Source organism: Hyla sarda, chromosome 2 (genome assembly GCF_029499605.1).
Source record: "Hyla sarda isolate aHylSar1 chromosome 2, aHylSar1.hap1, whole genome shotgun sequence".
Lineage (NCBI taxonomy): Eukaryota > Metazoa > Chordata > Amphibia > Anura > Hylidae > Hyla > Hyla sarda.
Window position 1 is genome coordinate 85,120,513 of NC_079190.1, and position 23,297 is coordinate 85,143,809.

At 42.2% G+C, this 23,297-nt stretch overlaps 1 long non-coding RNA gene across 1 annotated transcript in view; it reads left to right on the forward strand.

Moving 5' to 3' along the window:
* Positions 1 to 23,297, forward strand: part of LOC130357647 (uncharacterized) — a 38,226-nt gene that overhangs the window by 521 nt on the left and 14,408 nt on the right. The window lies entirely within an intron of this gene.

Consider the following 23,297-nt stretch of genomic DNA (forward strand, 5'->3'; position numbering starts at 1 on the left):
CGTTCTTCTTGTGCCTTAGACAAATTTAAAAGTTTAAAAAAATACAACTTGTCCCATATAAAACAAGCTGTCATAGTGTTATGTCAGCAAAAAAAAAAAAAGTTCTGGCTTTTGGAAGAGGTAGGATGGTCACCATGCAGCTTTGTTTTTCCAGAACTGTTTATGAAATGAAAGCTGAGCTCTGATTGGATATCAGGAGCCATTTATTTTTTTACACAGTTTTCGTATATGAGGCCCAATATTTGCAGATTTTCCAACAATATTTACTAGCTTTCCTGCATCAGCATCAGGTAAACCACAGCAGATGTCAAGAGCCACCATGTCAAAAGTTTAGACTGCATTGGGTCTTAGTCCTGAGACCAGATGTAGGTAATAGAAATCCCGGCACTCAAAGTTTCTTCAGAAGCTGTAGGTTTATTCAGACATAAACTGCATACATTGTAAATATCACGCGTTCCGGCTCTTAATGGCCTTTGTCAACTTTGTCAACAGTTGACAAAGGCCATTACGAGCTGAAACGCGTGCTGTTTATAATGTATGCAGTTTATGTCTGAATAAACCTACAGCTTCTGAAGAAACTTTGAGTGCCGGGATTTCTATCACCTACATCTGGATTCCTTTGATCCTCGCGCACCATGCGCTATAGTGCCGACCACTTACTTCTACTTAGTCCTGAGACCCACTGTGATCGCAAATTATTAATCCTGCAGGCTACTTGGATTAATAAATCCCTTGTTATTCTGCATATGCTGGTGAGTGCGGACTTTTTTTCCATACCTACGCTCTATACACTGATGTGTAACTTGTAAACTTTTGACGTCTGGACAACGTCAAAAGTTTTTCCATTTGACAGTTATGCTTTAAATAGAACTTGTCAACATGAATATTATGCTAAAACTGGACTCAATTTTAATCAGCTGCACTGTAAAGTAGAGTGGAAGTGGCAATCGGGCCAAGCCCCTGCCATCCACTAGTCATGTAGCTATGGCTGTAATGATGCCTATAGTTGCATGATTGACAATTCATCCTTCTTTCTCCCAGCGGTGGCATCTCCATTACACTGCGCATGCGCAAAAGACTTTGAAGGGGCCTTGACAGGCTTGGCGTAATGGAAATGCCGCCATTGGGAGAGGAAAGGATGATGTAGGCATTCCAGCTGATCGATGACGCCTCAATAGATGTGATTACCGGCATGACAAGATGAAAAGTTTTTGGTGGGTGTCCACCTCAATGACTAGTTGCACCTAACTTACACCTAACCCTTCTACAGATATAAGGATTATGGGCAGTAACAAGACCAAGGTAGTAATTATTGGCTAACTACTCATTATGTGTGGCTAGTTTTATCAATTCATTTGTGATGACAGGTTTCCTTTAAAGGGGTATTCCAGGCAAAACCTTTTTTTATATATATCAACTGGCTCCGGAAAGTTAAACAGATTTGTAAATTACTTCTATTAAAAAATCTTATCCCTTCCAATAGTTATTAGCTTCTGAAGTTTTCTGTCTAACTGCTCAATGATGATGTCATGTCCCGGGAGCTGTGCATGATGGGAGAATATCCCCATAGGAACTGCACAGCTCCCGGGACGTGAGTCATCAGAGAGCAGTTAGACAGAAAAAAACAACTCAACTTCAGAAGCTAATAACTATTGGAAGGATTAAGATTTTTTAATAGAAGTAATTTACAAATCTGTTTAACTTTCCGGAGCCAGTTGATATATATATAAAAAAAAGTTTTGGCCTGGAATACCCCTTTAAGGAGTCTGAGATGATCCTGGAAGACATAATACGGGCATATGTAATACTTAATTGGGTAGACAGGAGACCCAGCATGACTTGAATGTCTACATAAATCTTGAGCTCACCTTGGACATTATATGCATATTCCACTTTGCTTTCTTCAGTAAAATTATCTGCCATAATTATAAATAATATGTGGTACTGCCGCGTTCGTAAATGTTGTTGTTGTCCTTTTCCTGTGCCGCTGATGTGTTGTAAAATATTTGCATCTAGAAAATGGCTTTAGTGCCATAAGCCTATAATATCAATATTGCAGCTATGGATGTTTGTGGGTGGTGCAGCTATATTCACTGTCAGAGGCCTCCATTGATCTTAATCCATCTCTTTTAAGATATGAAACTGAAGACCAAGTATAAACCAAAATGACAGCTTTAGATAGAGAAAGATAAACCTAACAAGAATGTAAATTAAAGCTTTGCTCTGTGTGTTCTTCTGTGTGGCAGGGAACGCTATATGCACTCTTTATAGCATACTCTGCCTCAACTGGAGTCATGTTTTCTCTAACAACTCTAAAGCCCAAGGCCCACTATAACAACACATGGATTGTAAATCTGATTTTCCAAGGCTGGGGTCACACCAGGTTTTTGCAATACAGTTCCCGTATCAGGTTTTTGATTTAAAAAAACGGATTCCTCAAAACCTGACTAAACTGTATTAAAATGTGTGTACAAATTTTATTCCTTATACGGTTAAAAACCGAATACAGTTTGAAAAATGATGTCCAGTTGCATCATTAATATTAATCTTTGTATTAATAATTTTAGGTAATTTACATCTTGTGGCAACACTGTCTCACAATCACAATATTATTGATGTCCATTTAAATGGACCGGTGATCAAATTTTACCTTACATAACTGGTGGCAATACGTTATATATAAAGTAAAATATATAAGGCATTCTTACCGCGTACGTTGTCCCCCAGGCCATTAAAGATACTCAAGATAATCACTTTTCAAATGGTCATGGGCACTACCAACAATGCTTCTCTGCTCAAGAAACAGATTGGTGATGCAGGCCATGCCCTTGCTGCCAAACACACCTAATAGGCATGGTTACAGACTGAGCACCGGTGACTACATGAATATACCACACGCCCCTGGGACTGCTTATACCATACAGCACAGGACCATTTTATAAGCAATTATCATTGACAGCCTGGAGGTCAACTGGACTTGGTAAGAGTGCCGGTTATACCTTATATAATGTCTTGCCAACATAGTAACATAGTTCATAAGGTTGAAAAAAGACCAGAGTCCATCAAGTTCAACCTATATCCCTAATGAGTCCCTACTGAGTTGATCCAGAGGAAGGCAAAAAACCCTCATACTAGAGGTAAAAATTCCTTCCTGACTCCAAATATGGCATCAGAATAAATCCCTGGATTCATGTTCTGTCCCTAAAAATATAATATACATAACCAGCAATGTTCTTACTCTCCAAAAATGCATCCAGACCCCTTTTAAATTCTTTTACAGAGTTCACCATGACCACCTCCTCCTGGAGAGAATTCCACAGTCTCACTGCTCTTACAGTAAAGAACCCCCTTCTGTGCTGGTGTAGAAACCTTCTTTCTTCTAAACGTAGAAGATGCCCGCTTGTTATAGATACAGTCCTGGGTATAAATAGATCATGGGAAAGATCTCTGTACTGTCCCCTGATATATTTATACATAGTTATTAGGTCTCCCCTAAGCCTTCTTTTTTCTAGACTAAATAACCCTAATTCTGATAATCTTTCTGGGTACTGTAGTCCTCCCATTCCCCGTATTACCCTGGTTGCCCGTCTTTGAACCCTCTCCAGCTCCACTATATCTTTCTTGTACACTGGTGCCCAGTACTGTACACAGTATTCTATGTGTGGTCTGACTAGTGATTTGTACAGCGGTATAATTATTTCCTTGTCGTGGGCATCTGTGCCCCTATTGATGCACCCCATGATTTTATCTGCCTTGGCAGCAGTTACTCGACACTGGTCACTACAGCTAAATTTACTGTTAACTAAAACTCCCAAGTCCTTTTCCACGTCAGTCGTCCCAAGTGTGCTCCCATTTAATACATAATCCCAGCCCGGATTTTTCCTCCCCATGTGCATTACCTTACATTTATCAGTGTTGAACCTCATCTGCCACTTCCCAGCCTACGCCTCCAACCTATCCAGATCCATTTGTAACAGTGCCCTGTCCTCTATTGTGTTTACCACTTTACAGAGTTTAGTATCATCTGCAAAGATTGCTACTTTACTATTCAACCCCTCTACAAGGTCATTAATGAATATATTAAATAGGACAGGACCCAATACTGACCCCTGTGGTACCCCACTAGTAACAGTCACCCAATCAGAATAAGTACCAGTAATAACCACCCTCTGTTTCCTATCACTGAGCCAGTTACTTACCCACTTACACACATTCTCCCCAGCCCAATCCTTCTCATTTTATGCACCAACTGTTTATGTGGCACCATATCAAATGCTTTGGAAAAATCCAGATATACGACATCCAGCGATTGCCCTTGGTCCAGTCTTGAGCTCACCTCCTCATAAAAGCTGATCAGGTTAGTTTGACAGGACCGATCCCTCATAAACCCATGCTGATATGGAGTCATTCATTTATTTGTATCAAGATACTCCAAAATAGCATCCCTTAGAAAACCCTCAAACAATTTACATACAACAGAGGTTAAACTAACAGGCCTATAATTTCCGCGGTCACCTTATAAAATATTGGCACCACATTTGCCATGCGCCAGTCCTGGGGGACAGTCCCTGTTACTATAGAGTCCATTAAAGGGGTACTCCGGTGAAAACCTTTTTTCTTTTAAATCAACTGGTGGCAGAAAGTTAAACATATTTGTAAATTACTTCTATTAAAAAATCTTAATTCTTCCTGTACTTATTAGCTGCTGAATACTACAGAGGGAATTCTTTTCTTTTTGGAATGCTCTCTGATGACATCATGAGCACAGTTCTCTCTGCTGACGTTATTATAATAATAATAACGCATTATTTATTGTTGTCCTTAGTGGGAATTGAACCCAAATCCCCAGCACTGCAAGGCAGCAGTGCTAACCACTGAGCCACCATGCTGCCCTTAGCATACATCTGCTATGCACGGTTGCTAAAATGGACAGAGATTTGGACAGAGAAATGGACAGAGATTTGAGATTTGAATTAATGATCGGATCGCCCGCAGCGCTGCTGCGGGGATCCGATCATTCATAACGCCGCACGGAGGTCCCCTCTCCTTCCTCCGTCCGGCTCCCGGCGTCTCCTGCTCTGGTCTGTGATCGAGCAGACCAGAGCAGGAGATGACCGATAACACTGATCTGTTCTATGTCCTATACATAGAACAGATCAGTATTAGCAATCATGGTATTGCTATGAATAGTCCCCTATGAGGACTATTCAAGTGTAAAAAAAAAAAAGTAAAAAAATGTAAAAGTAAAAAAAAGTGAAAAATCCCCTCCCCCAATAAAAAAGTAAAACGTCAGTTTTTTCCTATTTTACCCCCAAAAAGCGTAATTTTTTTTTTTATAAACATATTTGGTATCGCTGCGTGCGTAAATGTCCGAACTATTAAAATAAAATGTTAATGATCCCGTACGGTGAACGGCGTGAACGAAAAAAAAAAAGTCCAAAATTCCTACTTTTTTAATACATTTTATTTAAAAAAAAATTATAAAAAATTAATTAAAAGTTTTTATATGCAAATGTGGTATCAAATAAAAGTACAGATCATGGCGCAAAAAATGAGCCCCCATACCGCCGCTTATACGGAAAAATTAAAAAGTTAGAGGTCATCAAAATAAAGGGATTATAAACGTACTAATTTGGTTAAAAAGTTTGTGATTTTTTTTAAGCGCAACAATAATATAAAAGTATGTAATAATGGGTATCATTTTAATCGTATTGACCCTCAGAATAAAGAACACATGTCATTATTACCATAAATTGTACGGCGTGAAAACGAAACCTTCCAAAATTAGCAAAATTGCGTTTTTCATTTTAATTTCCCCACAAAAATAGTGTTTTTTTGTTGTGCCATACATTTTATGATATAATGAGTGATGTCATTACAAAGGACAACTGGTCGCGCAAAAAACAAGCCCTCATACTAGTCTGTGGATGAAAATATAAAAGAGTTATGATTTTTAGAAGGCGAGGAGGAAAAAATGAAAACGTAAAAATTAAATTGTCTGAGTCCTTGAGGCCAAAATGGGCTGAGTCCTTAAGGGGTTAATATTAAAAATAGAGGTCTGTCTATTACATTACTTAATTCCTTTAGAACACAGGGGTGTATGCCATCTGGACCTGGCGATTTTTCTATTTTGATTTTTTGTAGATGGCACTGTACTTCTTCCTGGGTTAGACAGGTGACCTGTACTGGGGAGTTTACCTTATCTCGCTGTATTTCACCTGCCATTTCATTTTCCTCGGTGAATACAGTGGAGAAGAATTTGTTTAATATATTTGCTTTTTCCTGATCCCTGTTTATAATTTCTTCTTCATAATTTTTTAAAGGGCCTATACTTTCATTTTTGACCTGTTTGCTATTTATATAGTTAAAAAACATTTTGGGGTTAGTTTTACTCTCTTTGGCAATGAGTCTTTCTGTCTCTATTTTTGTGGCTTTTATCAGCTATATAGGGTAAAAACTGATGACCGGTTTCTTTTAATGGACATCCGTATTACTGTGATGGAGAAGCACATTTAGTCAGATGCACTAAATTTCTTAATAAGAAATTACTAACACGAACCAAGTTCCTGAACTTCCTGCATTTTTTTGTCACAGTAATGGGAAAAACATAGTTGGTGGAAAAACTAATAATAATTTTTACTAATATTACAACACCGATGTTGACAGAGGCGACATACTATATATGTACATTGTGCAGTCATACAGGAGCCCAGTAGAGAAGAGGGCTGTTTATTAGACTTCTGTAATGTACTGAACTAATGCTAATGGCTCACAAATACTGGTGGTGGTGGTGGTGGGGGGGTATTGGATCTTGGTCCTGAGCGATTGTACAAAAGGAGTACATATACAGTGTTTGAAAGTTTGAAAACCCTTAAAATGTTCTATAATTCTGCTTTATTGTGTCCAAAAACTACATTAGATGTTCCCACAAATCCTTAGAGTAGATATAGCAAAACAAAAAATATTAGACTTGGTCCTGTATTTATTGTGAAAAATGACCCAATATCCTATTATTATGATTATGCATTTTTTATATAGTGCCCATGGTTCCAGAGGGCTGTACATATGATAAGGGGTTAAAATACATATGACATACACAAAACATATTAGCATAATTTGAAGGTGATATCAGTCAGGTGTTTTCTATCAATGGGACAGCATTAAGGTGGGAGTGGGTAACCTGTTTTAAAGTGTACCTGTCGGTAACAAAAACTTTTGATATAATGTAGATAATAACATTATATGTATATTTGTAATATACATTGGTTAAAAATTGTGTATATTTTTGGCCGAAAAAAATGCTGTTCCTGCAGCTATTGTCTGTGTATCTTTGTGAGGAGACCAAATACAGGAAGTGAGGTCAGGACAAGCAGGGCTCTCTGCAGGCTCCTGGCTTGTCAGTGATCCTGCTGTGTGAGCCAGGAGCATGTCACAGAGCCTCAGTGCACAGAGCCCTGCTTGTCCTCAGTGTACAGAGCCCCGCTTGCCCTCAATGTACAGAGCCCTGCTTGTCCTCAATGTACAGAGCCCCCCTTGTCCTCACTGTACAGAGCCCTGCATGTCCTCAGTGTACAGAGCCCAGCTTGTCCACAGTGTACAGAGCCCTGCTTGTCCTCAGTGTACAGAGCCCAGCTTGTCCTCAGTGTACAGAGCCCAGCTTGTCCTCAGTGTACAGAGCCCCGCTTGTCCTCAGTGTACAGAGCCCCGCTTGTCCTCAGTGTAAAGAGCCCTGCTTGTCCTCAGTGTACAGAGCTCTGCTTGTCCTCAGTGTACAGAGCACTGCTTGTCCTCAGTGTACAGAGCTCTGCTTGTCCTCAGTGTACAGAGCTCTGCTTGTCCTCAGTGTACAGAGCTCTACTTGTCCTCCGTGCACAGAGCCCTGCTTGTCCTCAGTACACAGAGCCCTGCTTGTCCTCAGTGCACAGAGCCCTGCTTGTCCTCAGTGCACAGAGCCCTGCTTGTCCTCAGTGTACAGAGCCCTGCTTGTCCTCAGTGTACAGAGAGCTGCTTGTCCTCAGTGTACAGACCCCTGTATTCGGTCTCTTTACAGAGACACAGACAACAGCTGTAGGGAGAAAAATATAGAATTTTTTAAAGATGCAAATCAAAAAATGTTGCAGCATCTTGCAATACTTTTTTTTATTGGACTAACAGAATTTTGTAGAGACAAGCTTTCGGGATTCCTCCCTTTATCAAGTCCAAAGCAAATCTAAGCTCACAAGTAGAAGACACAGGTTACATCTCACAATATGCAGGGGTTAAGACAATAGATGTGGAGAATTCACACTAAGATGGGCCATAAATTTTCCTGCTATAGGAACACAGACTAAATAGATAAGGATGAGGAAAAAGGGAGAGGAGGGAGGAGGGAGAAGGGAGAAAGGGAGAGACTATAATTAAGCAGGACAAAGTGAGATGCAAAAGAGAATCCAGTATAGCACAGGTTATAAGAAATTTTGATAATTAAATTTTGATAATGTGACTCTTCCCAAAAGAGTCACAGAAAGGATAAGAGATACTCATACCCACAAATCCCATAACAGGGAAATTCGACATGCTTCCAAAAATCCACAAAACTGGAAACCCGGGCAGACAAATAATAACAGGTATGGATACATTAACAGAACAGATCACTGGCTTAGTAGAAAACCTATTAAAGCCCTTTGTCAAAAACACCAGCAGCTTCATACAGGACACCACTGACTTTCTTAACAAACTCAGTTAGATTACAAACTTGCCGGACAGGTCCAAATTAGTAAAAATGGATGTAGAATCCCTGTACAGCAACATCCCACACAGAGATGGAATTGATGCCTGCTCCCTGTTCCTCTCATCCCAAACCCACAACCGGAAATACAGCCCTGGAGTCATCACTAAACTCACAGAATTCATCCTAACACACAACTACTTCAGCTTCAACAGTGACATATATCTACAAATGATGGGCACTGCAATGAGGACCAGGATGGCACCACAATACGCCAACCTATTCATGGCTGACCTTGAACAACGATTTGTAGACACACAACTTCACAAACCCTACAGATACTACCGTTACATTGATAATATTTTCATCATTTGGACAGAAGGAAAAGAAAAACTCAGAAAGTTTCATGATGCCTTTAACACATTCAATCCATCTATCAAACTCAAAATGGACTTCTCTACAGAAAGTGTGAACATCCTGGACACTACTGCCACAATAAACAGGAACACACTACAAACATCTGTATACAGAAAACCCACAGACCGATCCAGCTATCTACATAAATCCAGTTTCCATCCTTCACACACAAAGAAAGGCATCATATACAGCCAAGCTACCAGGTATCATCGCATCTGCTCCAACCCTGATGACAGAGACATGCACCTACAAACACTGTCTGAGAAATTCAAACAAAAAGGATACAAACCAAGGACAATCAATAGGAAAATACACTCTGCCCTTCAAACACCACTGGAACAACTGCTTTTGATTTGCATCTGCATCACTGGACTAATGTGGCTACTCAAATTTACTACAAATTTTTGAACCAATGTATATTACAAATATACATATAATGGTATAATGTACATTATTTAAACAATTTTTGTTAACAACAGGTACATTCATAATAACCGGAATCTATACATGTCTGATCCTCACAACACTTTGTGGAAGTGTATAATAGTATGAACAAAGGAGATTCCCGAGGACCTCAGAAGAACAGTTCTTCATTCTTATGAGGCTGGAAAATGTTACAAAACAATCTCTAAAGAGTTTAAACTCCACCAATCCACAGACAGACAGATTGTATACAAATGGAAGAAAGTCAAGAACATTATTACCCTCCCTAGGAGTGGTCGACCAAAAATTATCACGCCAAACACAAGGGGTATAATAGTCTGCAAGGTTGCAAAGGAATCCAAGTATCCTCTAAGAAACTAAATGTCTTTCTCACATTAGCTAATGCTAATGTCCATGGGGGAGATTTATCAAAACCTGTGCAGAGAAAAGTGGACCAGTTGCCCATAACAACCAACCAGATCGCTTCTTTCATTTTTCACGGGCCTCTTTAAAAACAAAACAAGCAATCTGATTGGTTACTATGGGCAACTGGTCAACTTCTCCTCTACACATGTCTTCATAAATCTCCCCCGATGACTCCACTATCAGAAAGACACTGAACAACAATGGTGGGCTCAGTAGGCTTGCAAAGAGAAAGTCTCTGCTCTCCAAAAATACCATTGATGTCTGTTTGCAGTTTGTTAAGGATTACCTGGACAGGCTAGAAGGCTATGGTAACAATACTTTGAGAATAGATGAGACCAAAATAGACCTTTTTGGTTTAAATGACAAATGTTATGTTTGGGGAAAAGGAAACATAACATTCCAGCATAAAACCCTTATACCGTCTGTGAATAATGGTGGTGGTAGTATCATGGCCTGGGTCTGTTTTGCTGCATTTGGGTCATGACGGCTTGCCTTTATTGATGGAGCAATGAATTCTATTCAATCAAATCTGACGGAAAATGTTATGATGGCTGCCTGTGAACTGAATCTGAAGAAAATGTGGGTTATGCAGCAATGTGCGTTATGCACAATGACCCTAAGCACACAAGTCTTTCAACCACAGAATGGTTAAAGAAGAATAAATGGAATGGCCAAGTCAAAGTCCTGATCTTAAAGAGGTACTCCACCCCTAGACATCTCATCCCTTATCCAAAGGACCCCTGCGATCTCGGCTGTGGCACCCCAGACATCCGTGCCAGATGAATGGCGATACGGGCTGGAGGCTCTTGACGTCCCGGCCATCACACCCCATCCCATAGACTTGCATTGAGGGGGCGTGGTGGTGATGTGATGAGCGAGGCGTGACCGTGATGTCACAAGCTTCTGGCGCAGCTGACACTCTAAACGAATGCTGGGTGCTGCAGGGAGATCATGGGGATCCCCAGCAGTGAGACATCTTATCCCCTATCCTGTGTATAGGGGATAAGATGTCTAGGGGCGGAGTACCCCTTTAATCCAATAGAAATGTTGCAAAAGAACGTAAAGAGAGCACCAACATAACAGAGTTGAAGCTGTACAAAAGAATGAGCTAAAAGTTCTCTATGCGGATGTACAGGACTAATCAACAACTACCAGAAAGGTTTAGATGTAATCATTGCTGCACAAGACGGTCATGCCAAATTTGTGATTCAACCCCAAGATCTGATATTTATGGCCTGTGCTAAGAATGCAAAGGACTGCAAGGAATCCGGCTGTAAGGCCCTGTTTGCACCACCATCATAGCTTGTGTTATAATAGATAACACAGATACTAGAGGTGGTTTACAGACTTCATGGATTTAAATTGGGTTCAATGGGTTGTAGTGTCCATCATTTACACAGGGGAAATAATTCACCATGAAGTGCTGTTCTAGTTATCAAATCTGATGAAACTATAGATAGATGCTTTGGATGGAGCCTGTGACAGAAGTCTGAACACAGCCTAAAAAAAGCATCAATTCCTGGAACACAGTGTTATATATAAAGGTATTTTGTAACAAGCCCAGTTCTCTAAAGCTGGAAACAAAGTTTCAGGTCCTGAACTTGTACAACGCTAGCACAGTTCATTGTGAACAAAAGGTTTCCAAGCCAAGCCAGATCCACACAAAGGGACCTTTAGGAAATCATACCAAGATGTATCCACTTTCCATTGAAGTCAACTGTTTTGCCTGTACTGGAAACCAAATACAATGCCAGTCCCCAGAGCATTTAAGTGGCATGTTTACCATATGTTAGTATTACACAGCCCAATAAAAAAAAAAAAAAAAAAGTTTCAGTTCATTTTCTTTTTCTGTATTATAATTCACTCCCTCACATGCACTTAAACATAGAAAATAGAATCTTAATAGTGTTGCCTTCTTTGCCATATAACTTAATAAATAATCTCATTAATATATATATATATATATATATATATATATATATATATTTATAAATTATAGATTTTTTCTTCAAATTCAAAAGTTTTTTTTTATTAAAGAAACAATGGACAGAACTTATATAATAATTATTATAGATTTTTTTTTCAAATTCAAAAGTTTTTATTAAAGAAACTATAGACAGAAGTTGTTCAATAACAATTGAAATGATGGCAAATAAAGGTACACAACGACCTGGCTGGCCCATAAAGTGCACCATAATCTAGTAAACAGGCAATAAATCGCTTGTAAGCTACATAAGATCAAATAAGCAATTATCATGCAAGAAAATGGTGGATGAAGGTAACCAATATACCCTATTTTTCGCCCTATAGGATGCACCGGCATATAAGACGCACCCAATTTTAACCTCTTAGGGACCAGGCACGTATGAGTACGTCCCTGCGCCCTGGGTCTTAAGGACCAGGCACGTATGAGTACGTTCGTGGGAATTTTGCATCTCGATGCATGCCGGGCCGGTTGCGAAACCGGATGCCTGCTAAAATCGTTCAGCAGGCGTCCGAGGCAAACGCCAAGGGGGGTCCCGGAACCCCCCCCCCCCCCCCCGAAATCGCGTGGGCGATCTGTGGTGATTCCGGTCATTCGGGTCAGTGGTGACCCGATGACCTGGAACTAGATGGTGATCGGCGGTGTACGATACACTGCCAATCACCTGCCGTTGCTGGGCAGAGGTGACAATACTGTCACCTCCCCAGCAACGCTACTATTGGCTGGCGATCGTCTGGCCAATAGTAGCGTGGCAGAGGAGGGGTTAACGGTCCCTTCCCGCTGCTGCATCCGCTCTCTGTGTTCAGTCAGTGGGTGCAGCAGTAAGGAGAAGACCGTGGATCCCCCCTCGGAGCTCCGGAGCTCCGGAGCCCCCTCACCAGCCTTAGAATAGGGGAATAGGGACAGCGGATTGCAGAGACAGGTAGGAGTTAATAAAGTAAAAAAAAAAAGTAAGAAAAAGTTCCCCCCCCCCCGCCGACCCCCTGATAGGTCCACAAGGGTCCTATTAGGGTCTGATCCCTGACCCCGGGTCCTATTAGGGGTTCAGGGAGCTACGTGCGCCATCCGTTTCTTTTTCTTTTAATAAAAAAAATCCCCCCTGACCCCCTAATAGGTCCCCCAGGGTCCTATTAGGGTCTGATCCCTTACCCCGGGTCCTATTAGGGGTTCAGGGAGCTGCGCGTGCCACCCCTTTTTTTTTTTTTTGGGCCGCAGCTTTTTCTATTACTGTTGTACACTTTTTACAAGCACCAAGCACCAAGCACCACACACTACATACTCCCCCCCCCCCGCACACACCCCCTCCCCCCCGCTACCGTAGAAAAAAGGAGATGGCCCGCCGGGAATTTTCGGCAGCGGAGGCTTACGCTTTTTTAGCCTCAGACTCCGAATCTGCCAGTGAGGACGAGGAAGATCCTACATTTTTGTGTTCTTCCTCATCCTCCTCATCATCTAGTAGTGATGATGAGTCCCCTGTACGGCGGCGGAGACGCCGCCAGGCGAGGCCACGCACCCCCCATGAAAGTGACCCAGTGGCCGACACTAGTACGAGTGGCAATGCCGCTCGTAATAGGAGTCCGGCCCCCCAGACAAGTGCACCGGAGCCCCCTTCCGGTGACCCTGTGTGGAGCCCCCCAGAGGGATATCAGCCACGGATTCCTGAGTTTGTTGGCGACTCAGGAATCCGGATTGACACGGCTGGCTTCACTGATCTGGACTTTTTTTTAGTTTTTTTTCAGTGACAGCCTGGTCAATCACATGGTGGAGCAAACAAACTTGTATGCCCAGCAGTTCATTGCCCACCACCCCGATTCGCTTTTGGCCAGGTCCAATGAATGGCGCGCCATTGATGCAGTGGAAATGAGGACATTTTGGGGCCTCACGCTGCATATGGGCCTGGACAAGTGCTCGTCATTACTGGAGCGGGGACGTCCTCTATCAGACCCCGCTTTACAGTATGGCGACGACACGGAGGTGGTTCGAGGCCATTCGGAAATGCCTGCATTATGCAGATAATGCGGCATGTCCGCCCCAAGGTGATGCCGCCCATGACCGGCTTTACAAAGTGAGGCCGGTCATCGATTACTTTGGGGCCAAATTTTTGGAGGCCTACGTACCGCTCAGGGACCTCTCTGTAGATGAGTCTCTCATCAATTTTAAGGGGAGACTCATCTTCCGCCAGCATATTCCCTTGAAGCAGTTGCGATATGGCGTGAAGCTCTATAAACTTTGCAAGAGTACCTCCGGGTACACTTGCAAGTTTAGAGTATATGAGGGACGAGATTCCCGTATTGAACCCCCAGAATGTCCCCCCACTCTGGGTGTTAGCGGGAAAATCGTTTGGGATCTTATGCACCCATTGCTGGATAAGAGTTTCCACGTATACGTGGATAACTTTTATACCAGCATCCCTCTGTTCAAATCCCTTTCTGCCAGATCCACGTCCGCTTGTGGGACCGTGCGGAAGAACCAGAGAGGCCTCCCTCTAAATTTGGTCCAGACGCCTATCCCCAAGGGTGAGTCCCATGCCCTTACCCATGATAACCTGTTGTTGGTCAGGTATAAGGATAAGAGGGATGTCCTTATACTCACCACTATTCACGGCAGCACCCCTGTCCCTGTGCGAGGTACCGTGGGACCGGTCCTCAAGCCCGATTGTATTCTGGATTACAATCAGTATATGGGGGGAGTTGATCTCTCAGTCCTTAAGCCATATAACGCCATGCAGAAAACACGGCATGGTACAAAAAAGTTGCAGACTACATGGAACAGGTTGCCATGTACAACGTTTTTGTACTATCCCAGTACGCTGGCAACACAGGGACATTCCTCCAGTACCAAGAAGAAGTCCTAAGGTTCCTGATCTTTGGCGACCGGGAAAGATCAGGCCGGACTTCCCAAGGGTCTGGAGTTATAGGTGCCAGGATCGTCCCAGGCCAACACTTTCCAGGTGTGATCCCCCACAGTGGAAAGAAGGGACGAACCCAGAAAAGATGCAGAGAATGTAGCAGGAGGGGGATACGGAAGGACACCACGTATCAGTGCGACACTTGCCCAGATAATCAGGGCCTCTGCATAGGCTGCTTCAGGGAGTATCACACTTCCATGGAGCCTAAATTTTCCCTTTTCAGCTTAATTTTTCCATAATTTGACCAATGTACCAAGTCCAGAGTACATTCCGAATTGTTAACCTCCTAAAACCACTAAATTGCCCCAAAAAAACTGAAAAAAATTAAAACAAAACTGATAAGACCTCTGGGGGTCACTGAGTCACTATCATCGGGGACTTTTTTATGTTGCCTCAAATGCGCAGCGCTCTCTCTCCACCTGAGCGGGTGGGCATTTGAGGCAACAGGTTAGGGACGGCCACACACATCACATTCCCAGAATGATGACTCAGAGGATAGGGTTTGGGGTGGGCATATTTTTTTTAGTTTTGGCTATGCTCTGGGTCATCATTCTGGGAATATATCCTTTTTTATTATAATTTATAATTTTCTGGCCCACTGTACCCCATATTACGGGCCTCTGTATCCCACCTGTATACCCCAGTTACGGCCCATTGTCCCCCATAGTGTTCCCCTATTTTAGGACTCAGTGCTTTTTTTTTTTTGCTGTCCTGGCACCATAGGGGCTTCCTAAATGCGACATGTCCCCCCCATTTCAGCAAAATTTGCAAATGTGACTCCTTCTCTTCTGAGCATTGTAGCGCTCCCGTAGTGCATTTGACGTCCACTTATGGGGTACTTCCATACTTAGAAGAGATGGGGTTACAAATTTTGGGGGGTATTTTCTGCTATTAACCCTTGCAAAAATGTGAAATTTGGGGGGAAACACACATTTTTGTGAAAAAAAATATATTTTTTACATATGCAAAAGTCGTGAAACCCCTGTGGGGTATTAAGGCTCACTTTATTCCTTGTTACATTCCTCAAGGGGTCCAGTTTCCAAAATGGTATGCCATGTGTTTTTTTTTTTGCTGTTCTGGCACCATAGGGGCTTCCTAAATGTGACATGCCCCCCGAGCAAAATTTGCTCTCAAAAAGCCAAATATGACTCCTTCTCTTCTGAGCATTGTAGTTTGCCCATAGTGCACTTCAGGTCAACTTATGGGGTACCGCCATACTCAGAAGAGAGGGTTACAAATTTTGGGGGGTATTTTCTGCTATTAACCCTTGCAAAAATGTGAAATTTGGGGGGAAACACACATTTTTGTGAAAAAAAATATATTTTTTACATATGCAAAAGTCGTGAAACCCCTGTGGGGTATTAAGGCTCACTTTATTCCTTGTTACATTCCTCAAGGGGTCCAGTTTCCAAAATGGTATGCCATGTGTTTTTTTGCTGTTCTGGCACCATAGGGGCTTCCTAAATGCGACATGCCCCCGAGCAAAATTTGCTCTCAAAAAGCCAAATATGACTCCTTCTCTTCTGAGCATTGTAGTTAGCCCGTAGTGCACTTCAGGTCAACTTATGAGGTACCTCCCTACTCAGAAGAGATGGGGTTACAAATTTTGGGGGGTATTTTCTGCTATTAACCCTTGCAAAAATATGAAATTTGGGGGGAAACACACATTTTAGTGAACAAAAATTTTTTTTTTACATATGCAAAAGTCATGAAACCCCTGTGGGGTAGTAAGGCTCACTGAGTTTCCAAAATGGTATGCCATGTGGGGGGTTTTGCTGTTCTGGCACCATAGGGGCTTCCTAAATGCAACATGCCCCCCAAGAACCATTTCAGAAAAACGTACTCTCCAAAATCCCCTTGTCGCTCCTTCGCCGTTTGCTGTCCGGGCATGCTGGGAGTTGTAGTTTTGCAACATCTGGAGGTCTGCAGGTTGAAGACCACTGGTATAGGAGGTAGTACTCACGTGTCCCCGCCGCTCCGGACCCGTCACCGCTGCCCTGGATGTCGCTCCATCGCTGTTGCCGCGTCCCCGTGGTGTCCCCGACGCTTTGGACGTCTTCTTCCCCAGGATCCACGCTCTCCGTCGCCGTCATCACGTCGCCATCATCACGTTGCTACGAACGCCACTTCTATTGGATGACGGGACGGCGTGCGCGACGACGTGATGACGTCGAAGGAGAGCGCCGACCATGATGGGGATCCCGGTACGGAGCAGACACCGAGGAGGCAAGTAAGGTCCCTTCCGGTGTCCTGTAAGCTGTTCGGGACGCCGCGATTTCACCGCGGCGGTCCCGAACAGACCGACTGAGCAGCTGGGTTAGTGTCACTTTCCCTTCAGACGCGGCGGTCAGCTTTGATCGCCGCGTCTGAAGGGTTAATACCGGCCGTTGATGGCCACAGGGACTGCCGCAATAGGTGTCAGTATTCGCCGTATAAGATGCACCAACTTTTCCCCCCCAGTTTTGGGGAAGAAAAAGTGCGTCTTATACGGCGAAAAATACGGTACGTGAACCAAGAAAAACAAGAAAAAATTTGAATAAAAAAGGGAAGAAGATTGAGAAAATGAGCATAGGCTAGGGGGAGAAAGCAAGAAGAAAAAGCAGACAGAGTAGAGAGACAATAGAGAAGAAAGTCACAGTCGGTAAAGAAAAAAGAACAAAAGTTGGTATTGGGAGGCAAGTCCCCGAAATGGTAGCAAATGGGGGGGGGGGGGGGGGGGGGGGGGGAGGCTGAGAACGACAAATATCAACATCTGCCCAGTACACAGAGAGATTACAATACTGTCTGATAACTTTTGGAGGAACAAAAGTCCAACCAAGGATTACATTTGTTTTAAAAATTATTATTATTATAACAACATGAATACACAATTACTGGGGGCTGTTTCATAGCAACATCCCACATAACAGCAGTGTTTCAGTGTAAAACACTGTATGTTTTTTGCCAATACAATTAAACTTAAAATTTTTCAACATTGTTTACCAAAAATGAAATGTTTTGCCCAGAGGCCTCTAGCTCTATTTAACCATGGGCCGAATGAAAGACGACAAACTTTTAGCACTTTTTGACAGTTGGCGTAGTATCTGTCGCCTGATAATGCCGCCCAATTATACGAAAAGCTCATTGCAGGGATCGGTCTGCCCAAACTTCACAAATAAATTTATAGCAGCGAGCTGAGTGTCCTCAGTAATGGGAGGGCAGTCATCTATATATATATATATTTCATTGAAACAAAAGTTTCAGCATCATCTCCTTGGCCAATGCAGATTGGTTAATCACCACAATTTTTAATTTAAATGGATATGCCTTGATGTCTTCCTTGGTCTACCAGTATGTTTAATTTTTTTTTTACAACTTTCCCATTTTGTTAACAATTACATGAAATTTTGCATACAGATTACTGAAAACAAATAACACCATTGCCATATCCTTTCCATTGTTTTAATTGGCAGCTCTTTTGTTGTTCATTTTATTTCAATTAGCCAAGTCAACAGCAGAGTAAAATCTATGAGCATTTCATTTTAACTGCAGATTCATATTAGACTTGTGTCTGGATTCATTTCTTTTTTCTTAATACTGACAGATTCCACAGATATTTTTCCCACTGCTTGATCTGGATAAAAATATGTAATTAATTAAAATAATTCAATTTGATTAAGGGATATTTAAAAAAGCCAGAATGTTCAGCTTTTAAAAATTGATTTGTGTCATGTGTTGTGTATTTGTTATGAAATGTTTTGTGTCATATGTTGTGTATTTGCTATGAAGTAAAAAAAAATATATATATTTCTTTTATACCACAAAACTGTCTGTCCAGAAGAAAGGCATTTTTCTTCTTGAATCTGGCCCAATAATCAGCTGATCGCTGCCGGTCTAGCTGAATAACAGCTGAAGGAAGTTACAATCTATTGTACAAATGTCTCCCATATACCGTATTTTTCGCCGTGTAAGACGCACTTTTTCTTCCCCAAAACTGGGGGGAAAGTTGGTGCGTCTTATACGGCGAATACACACCTATCACCGCAGTCCCTGCGGCCATCAACGGCCGGGACCCGCGGCTAATACAGGACATCACCAATCGCGGTGATGCCCTGTATTAACCCTTCAGACGTGCCGCGTCTGAAGCGAAAGTGACCCTAACCCGGCTGCTTCGGGAGGGACCTTACCTGCCTCCTCTGTGTCTGCTCCATGCCAGGATCCCCTGCATGGCCGGCGCTCTCCTTCGTCATCATCACGTCATCGCGCACGCTGCCCCGTCATCCAATAGAAGCGGCGTGCGTAGCGACGTGATGGCAGCGATGGAGAGCGAGGATATCTGGCAGCAGAGACGTTCCGGAGCGACGGGGACACCCCCGGGATGCGGCGACAGCGGTGGAGGGCGACATCCAGGGGAGCGGTGACGAGTGGTGATGGGTCCGGAGTGGTGGGGACAGGTGAGTACAACTTCCTATACCAGTGGTCTTCAACCTGCAGACCTCCAGATGTTGCAAAACTACAACTCCTGGCATGCCAATGGCTGTCCGGGCATGCTGGGAGTTGTAGTTTTGCAACATCTGGAGGTCCGCTGGTTGAAGATCACTGTGACCTATACTTAACATTGTATTCTAGATTTTCCTCATTTAAAATTGGGTGCGTCTTATATGCCGGAGCGTCCTATAGGGCGAAAAATACGGTAACTTACAGAGTAATAGCCAGCTGTTTCATCTTTGATGTATTTTACTATTTTGATGTTAAAAATACTTGGCCTTTTTATCTGTAATTTATTCCACCCTTACATGGTTATGGCTGTGATCATTCCTACATGCATAGACTGGAGCGTTGATTCTCTGTTCCTTTCATGGTCTGATGGCCGAGAAACAGTAGATTGACCAAGTTTCAGTGCTTAGGATAACGTTTGCACTAATGTTTAATTCCTGTTACATGATGCGTATGCTATATTTTGCAAATCAAAACCCATAGTACATGCAGAATTTTATTTCTTACATATGCTTGTAAGCCGACCACAATATGAGTCTATTGTATTGTGCAATGTGCCTTATATATGGGGATGATGTTTCACAGGATTAGACATCAGAATCTGCTTCATGTCCTGACGTACTCTGTGTTTGTCATTAGTTCTCTATGGTTACTCACTGCACCAAACATGAATAAACTTCCTGGAAGAGAGCTGTTTTTTACGTAACATCTGGATCTCTGTCCTGCTGATCTAAGTGTCTACATACAGGAGATAACATAGGCCATAGCAGGATAGGAGATATGTAAATATATGTCCTGCACTGAATGTCCTATCTTGTTAGGAAAGAGCACATAAGGTTATTTAATTTTCCGTAAATTAAGTTTGGCTTCAAGAAGTAAATTTACACATTTAAAGCATGAATGTAATGTAATCCATATTTTATCTACAACAAGCTGAGTACCCGGCGTTGCCCGGTTTTTCCTTTCTAATCCTTGTTGGGGAGGAAAATAAACAAAGGAGTAAGCTTTTGACTTCACATCCCGTCATCATATCTCGACCTCATATGCCATCCTCACATCTCGATCTCACATCCCGTCCTCCTATACCGTCCTCCTATCCCGTCCTCCTAACCTGACCTCCTATCCTGACCTCCTATCCCGTCCTCCTATCCCGACCCCCTATCCTGACCTCCTATCCCGTCATCCTATCCCGACCTCCTGTGTTAGAGCCCTCCACGCTCCTGATGTCAGATGTAATCATATGCCCACATTTATTAAATAGATGTCAAATGACCTTTCGGCCTCTGTTAGGCAGGTATAACATACAAAGGTATTCAGTAACAAGTTGATCATTTAGACTTTTATAAACCTACTATGGCATCCTTAGTGTGGCAGAGGAGAATATTAAATTAAATTTGGGATCCTGATAGTGATTATAATACATTTTATTGGGACCATGCTTACCTCTCTGTTACCATTGAATGGTATGCAGATTTTTTTGTGAATTCTAGATAAAAAAATAATAGCAGCATGCCCCATTGGAAAATATTTTCTCCTACAAGCTCTGTTTTTAAAATGTACCATATAGTTTCCGATTCCATAATAAGTGGAGGAGGGAAAGGCCCCTTCAACAATACCGGTAAAGGATACAAATACAGGAGATGGAGGATCATTAAGATGGACGGCAATATTTAAGATGTGTAGGTTTCATAGAAGGAGTAGAAAGTTCAAACCCTTTATGTGACCTTTACAAAATAGATCACTGAAAATTTTGGGGAAGACAACCTTTCGAAATAGTTTGCCATTCAAGAGACATATAGTCTAGACTTCCTGAAGAGAGCTCTTCCATAAGGAATGACTCCAAGGTCTATATTACTGAAATTACTGTTATATTCTTATACCATACAAAAGAAAAGGAACCAGTTTATAGAAATTTAGAGGAGACTAAGACATGTAAATCTACAGTACATAATGTTTCCTCCAATAGAGATTACAAAACACTCGGCCCTGCTGCCTCTGTATAGCGTCAACGAATCAGTACCTCTGCTAGCTGACCTATGCCAGGTGGTGCTCTCTGTATAGCAAATAGTCCGATGTGCAATTACAACCAGAGTAGAAAGTAATCAGGGCAACTCACCATCTGCTTCTTCTTCAAAACTTCTTTATTCAAGAACACACGAGGAATACAAACAGTGCAGGACACGGGTGGACAATAGACTCGGGGGGATGTTGTTCGGGGCTACGGTACCGTTTCGCAGTGTATGGTTCAACTGGCCCATCTGTGCAAAACATTGAAGAAAATGTAGTTATTGAAAAGAGGGCATGTTTCATCAGAAAAGTCTCTAATTAGGAATAATGAGCATTTCCCTTCTGAAGAGGCAAATTTTTATTGTTCTAGATTTAGACTTAAACCATTTTTTGTATGTTTTCATGATGTCTCCTATTAACACAGATTTTATATTATTTTTAAGTATTAAAAAAGACAAAAGTTTGGTAGCAATTTTCCCCCACACCTTTACCAAGCTATGCATTCATGTACAGGGTGGGCCATTTATATGGATACACCTTAATAAAATGGGAATGGTTGGTGATATTAACTTCCCGTTTGTGGCACATTAGTATATGTGAGGGGGGAAACTTTTCAAGATGGGTAGTGACCATGGCGGCCATTTTGAAGTCAGCCATTTTAAATTCAACTTTTGTTTTTTCAATAGGAAGAGGGTCATGTGACACATCAAACTTATTGGGAATTTCACAAGAAAAACAATGATGTGCTTGGTTTTAAAGTAACTTTATTCTTTCATGAGTTATTTACAAGTTTCTGACCACTTATAAAATGTGTTCAATGTGCTGCCCATTGTGTTGGATTGTCAATGCAACCCTCTTCTCCCACTCTTCACACACTGATAGCAACACCACAGGAGAAATGCTAGCACAGGCTTCCAGTATCCGTAGTTTCAGGTCATGCAGAATGGGCAAAACAAAAATTGGAACAGGACCCTCAGTTTACACAGAAGATTTTGTTCAGTGATGAGGCAAACTTTTATGTGAATGGTGAAGTTAACAAACAAAACCACCACTATTGGTCTGACACTAACCCACATTGGATAGATCCCTCCAAGACTGTTGGAACACAAAAATTGATGGTATGGTGTGGTATATGGGGTACAAAGATAGTGGGGCCATTCTTCATCAATGGAAACCTCAAGGGCACTGGATATGCGAAATTGCTACATGATGATGTGTTTCCCTCTTTATGCACTGAAGCTGGCATGTTCCCTGAGTTTTTCCAGCAAGATGGTGCACCACCACATTATGGGTGTCAGGTCCGAGCATTCCTAGATGAACAGTTTCCTGGAAAGTGGATTGGTCATCGTGGACCAGTTGAATGGCCCCCAAGGTCTCCCGATCTGACCCCCTTAGACTTTTATCTTTGGGGTCATCTGAAGGCAATTGTCTATGCTGTGAAGATACGAGATGTGCAGCACCTGAAACTACGGATACTGGAAGCCTGTGCTAGCATTTCTCCTGCGGTGTTGCTATCAGTGTGTGAAGAGTGGGAGAAGAGGGTTGCATTGACAATCCAACACAATGGGCAGCACATTGAACACATTTTATAAGTGGTCAGAAACTTGTAAATAACTCATGAAAGAATAAAGTTACAATAAAGGGGTATTCCAGGCAAAAACTTTTTTATATATATCAACTGGCTCCTGAAAGTTAAACAGATTTGTAAATTACTTCTATTAAAAAATCTTAATCCTTCCAATAGTTATTAGCTTCTGAAGTTTTCTGTCTAACTGCTCAATGATGATGTCACGTCCCAGGAGCTGTGCATGATGGGAGAATATACCTTGCATGATGGGAAAATGGCCGACTTCAAAATGGCCACCATGGTCACCACCCGTCTTGAAAAGTTTCCCCCCTCACATATACTAATGTGCCACAAACGGGAAGTTAATATCACCAACCATTCC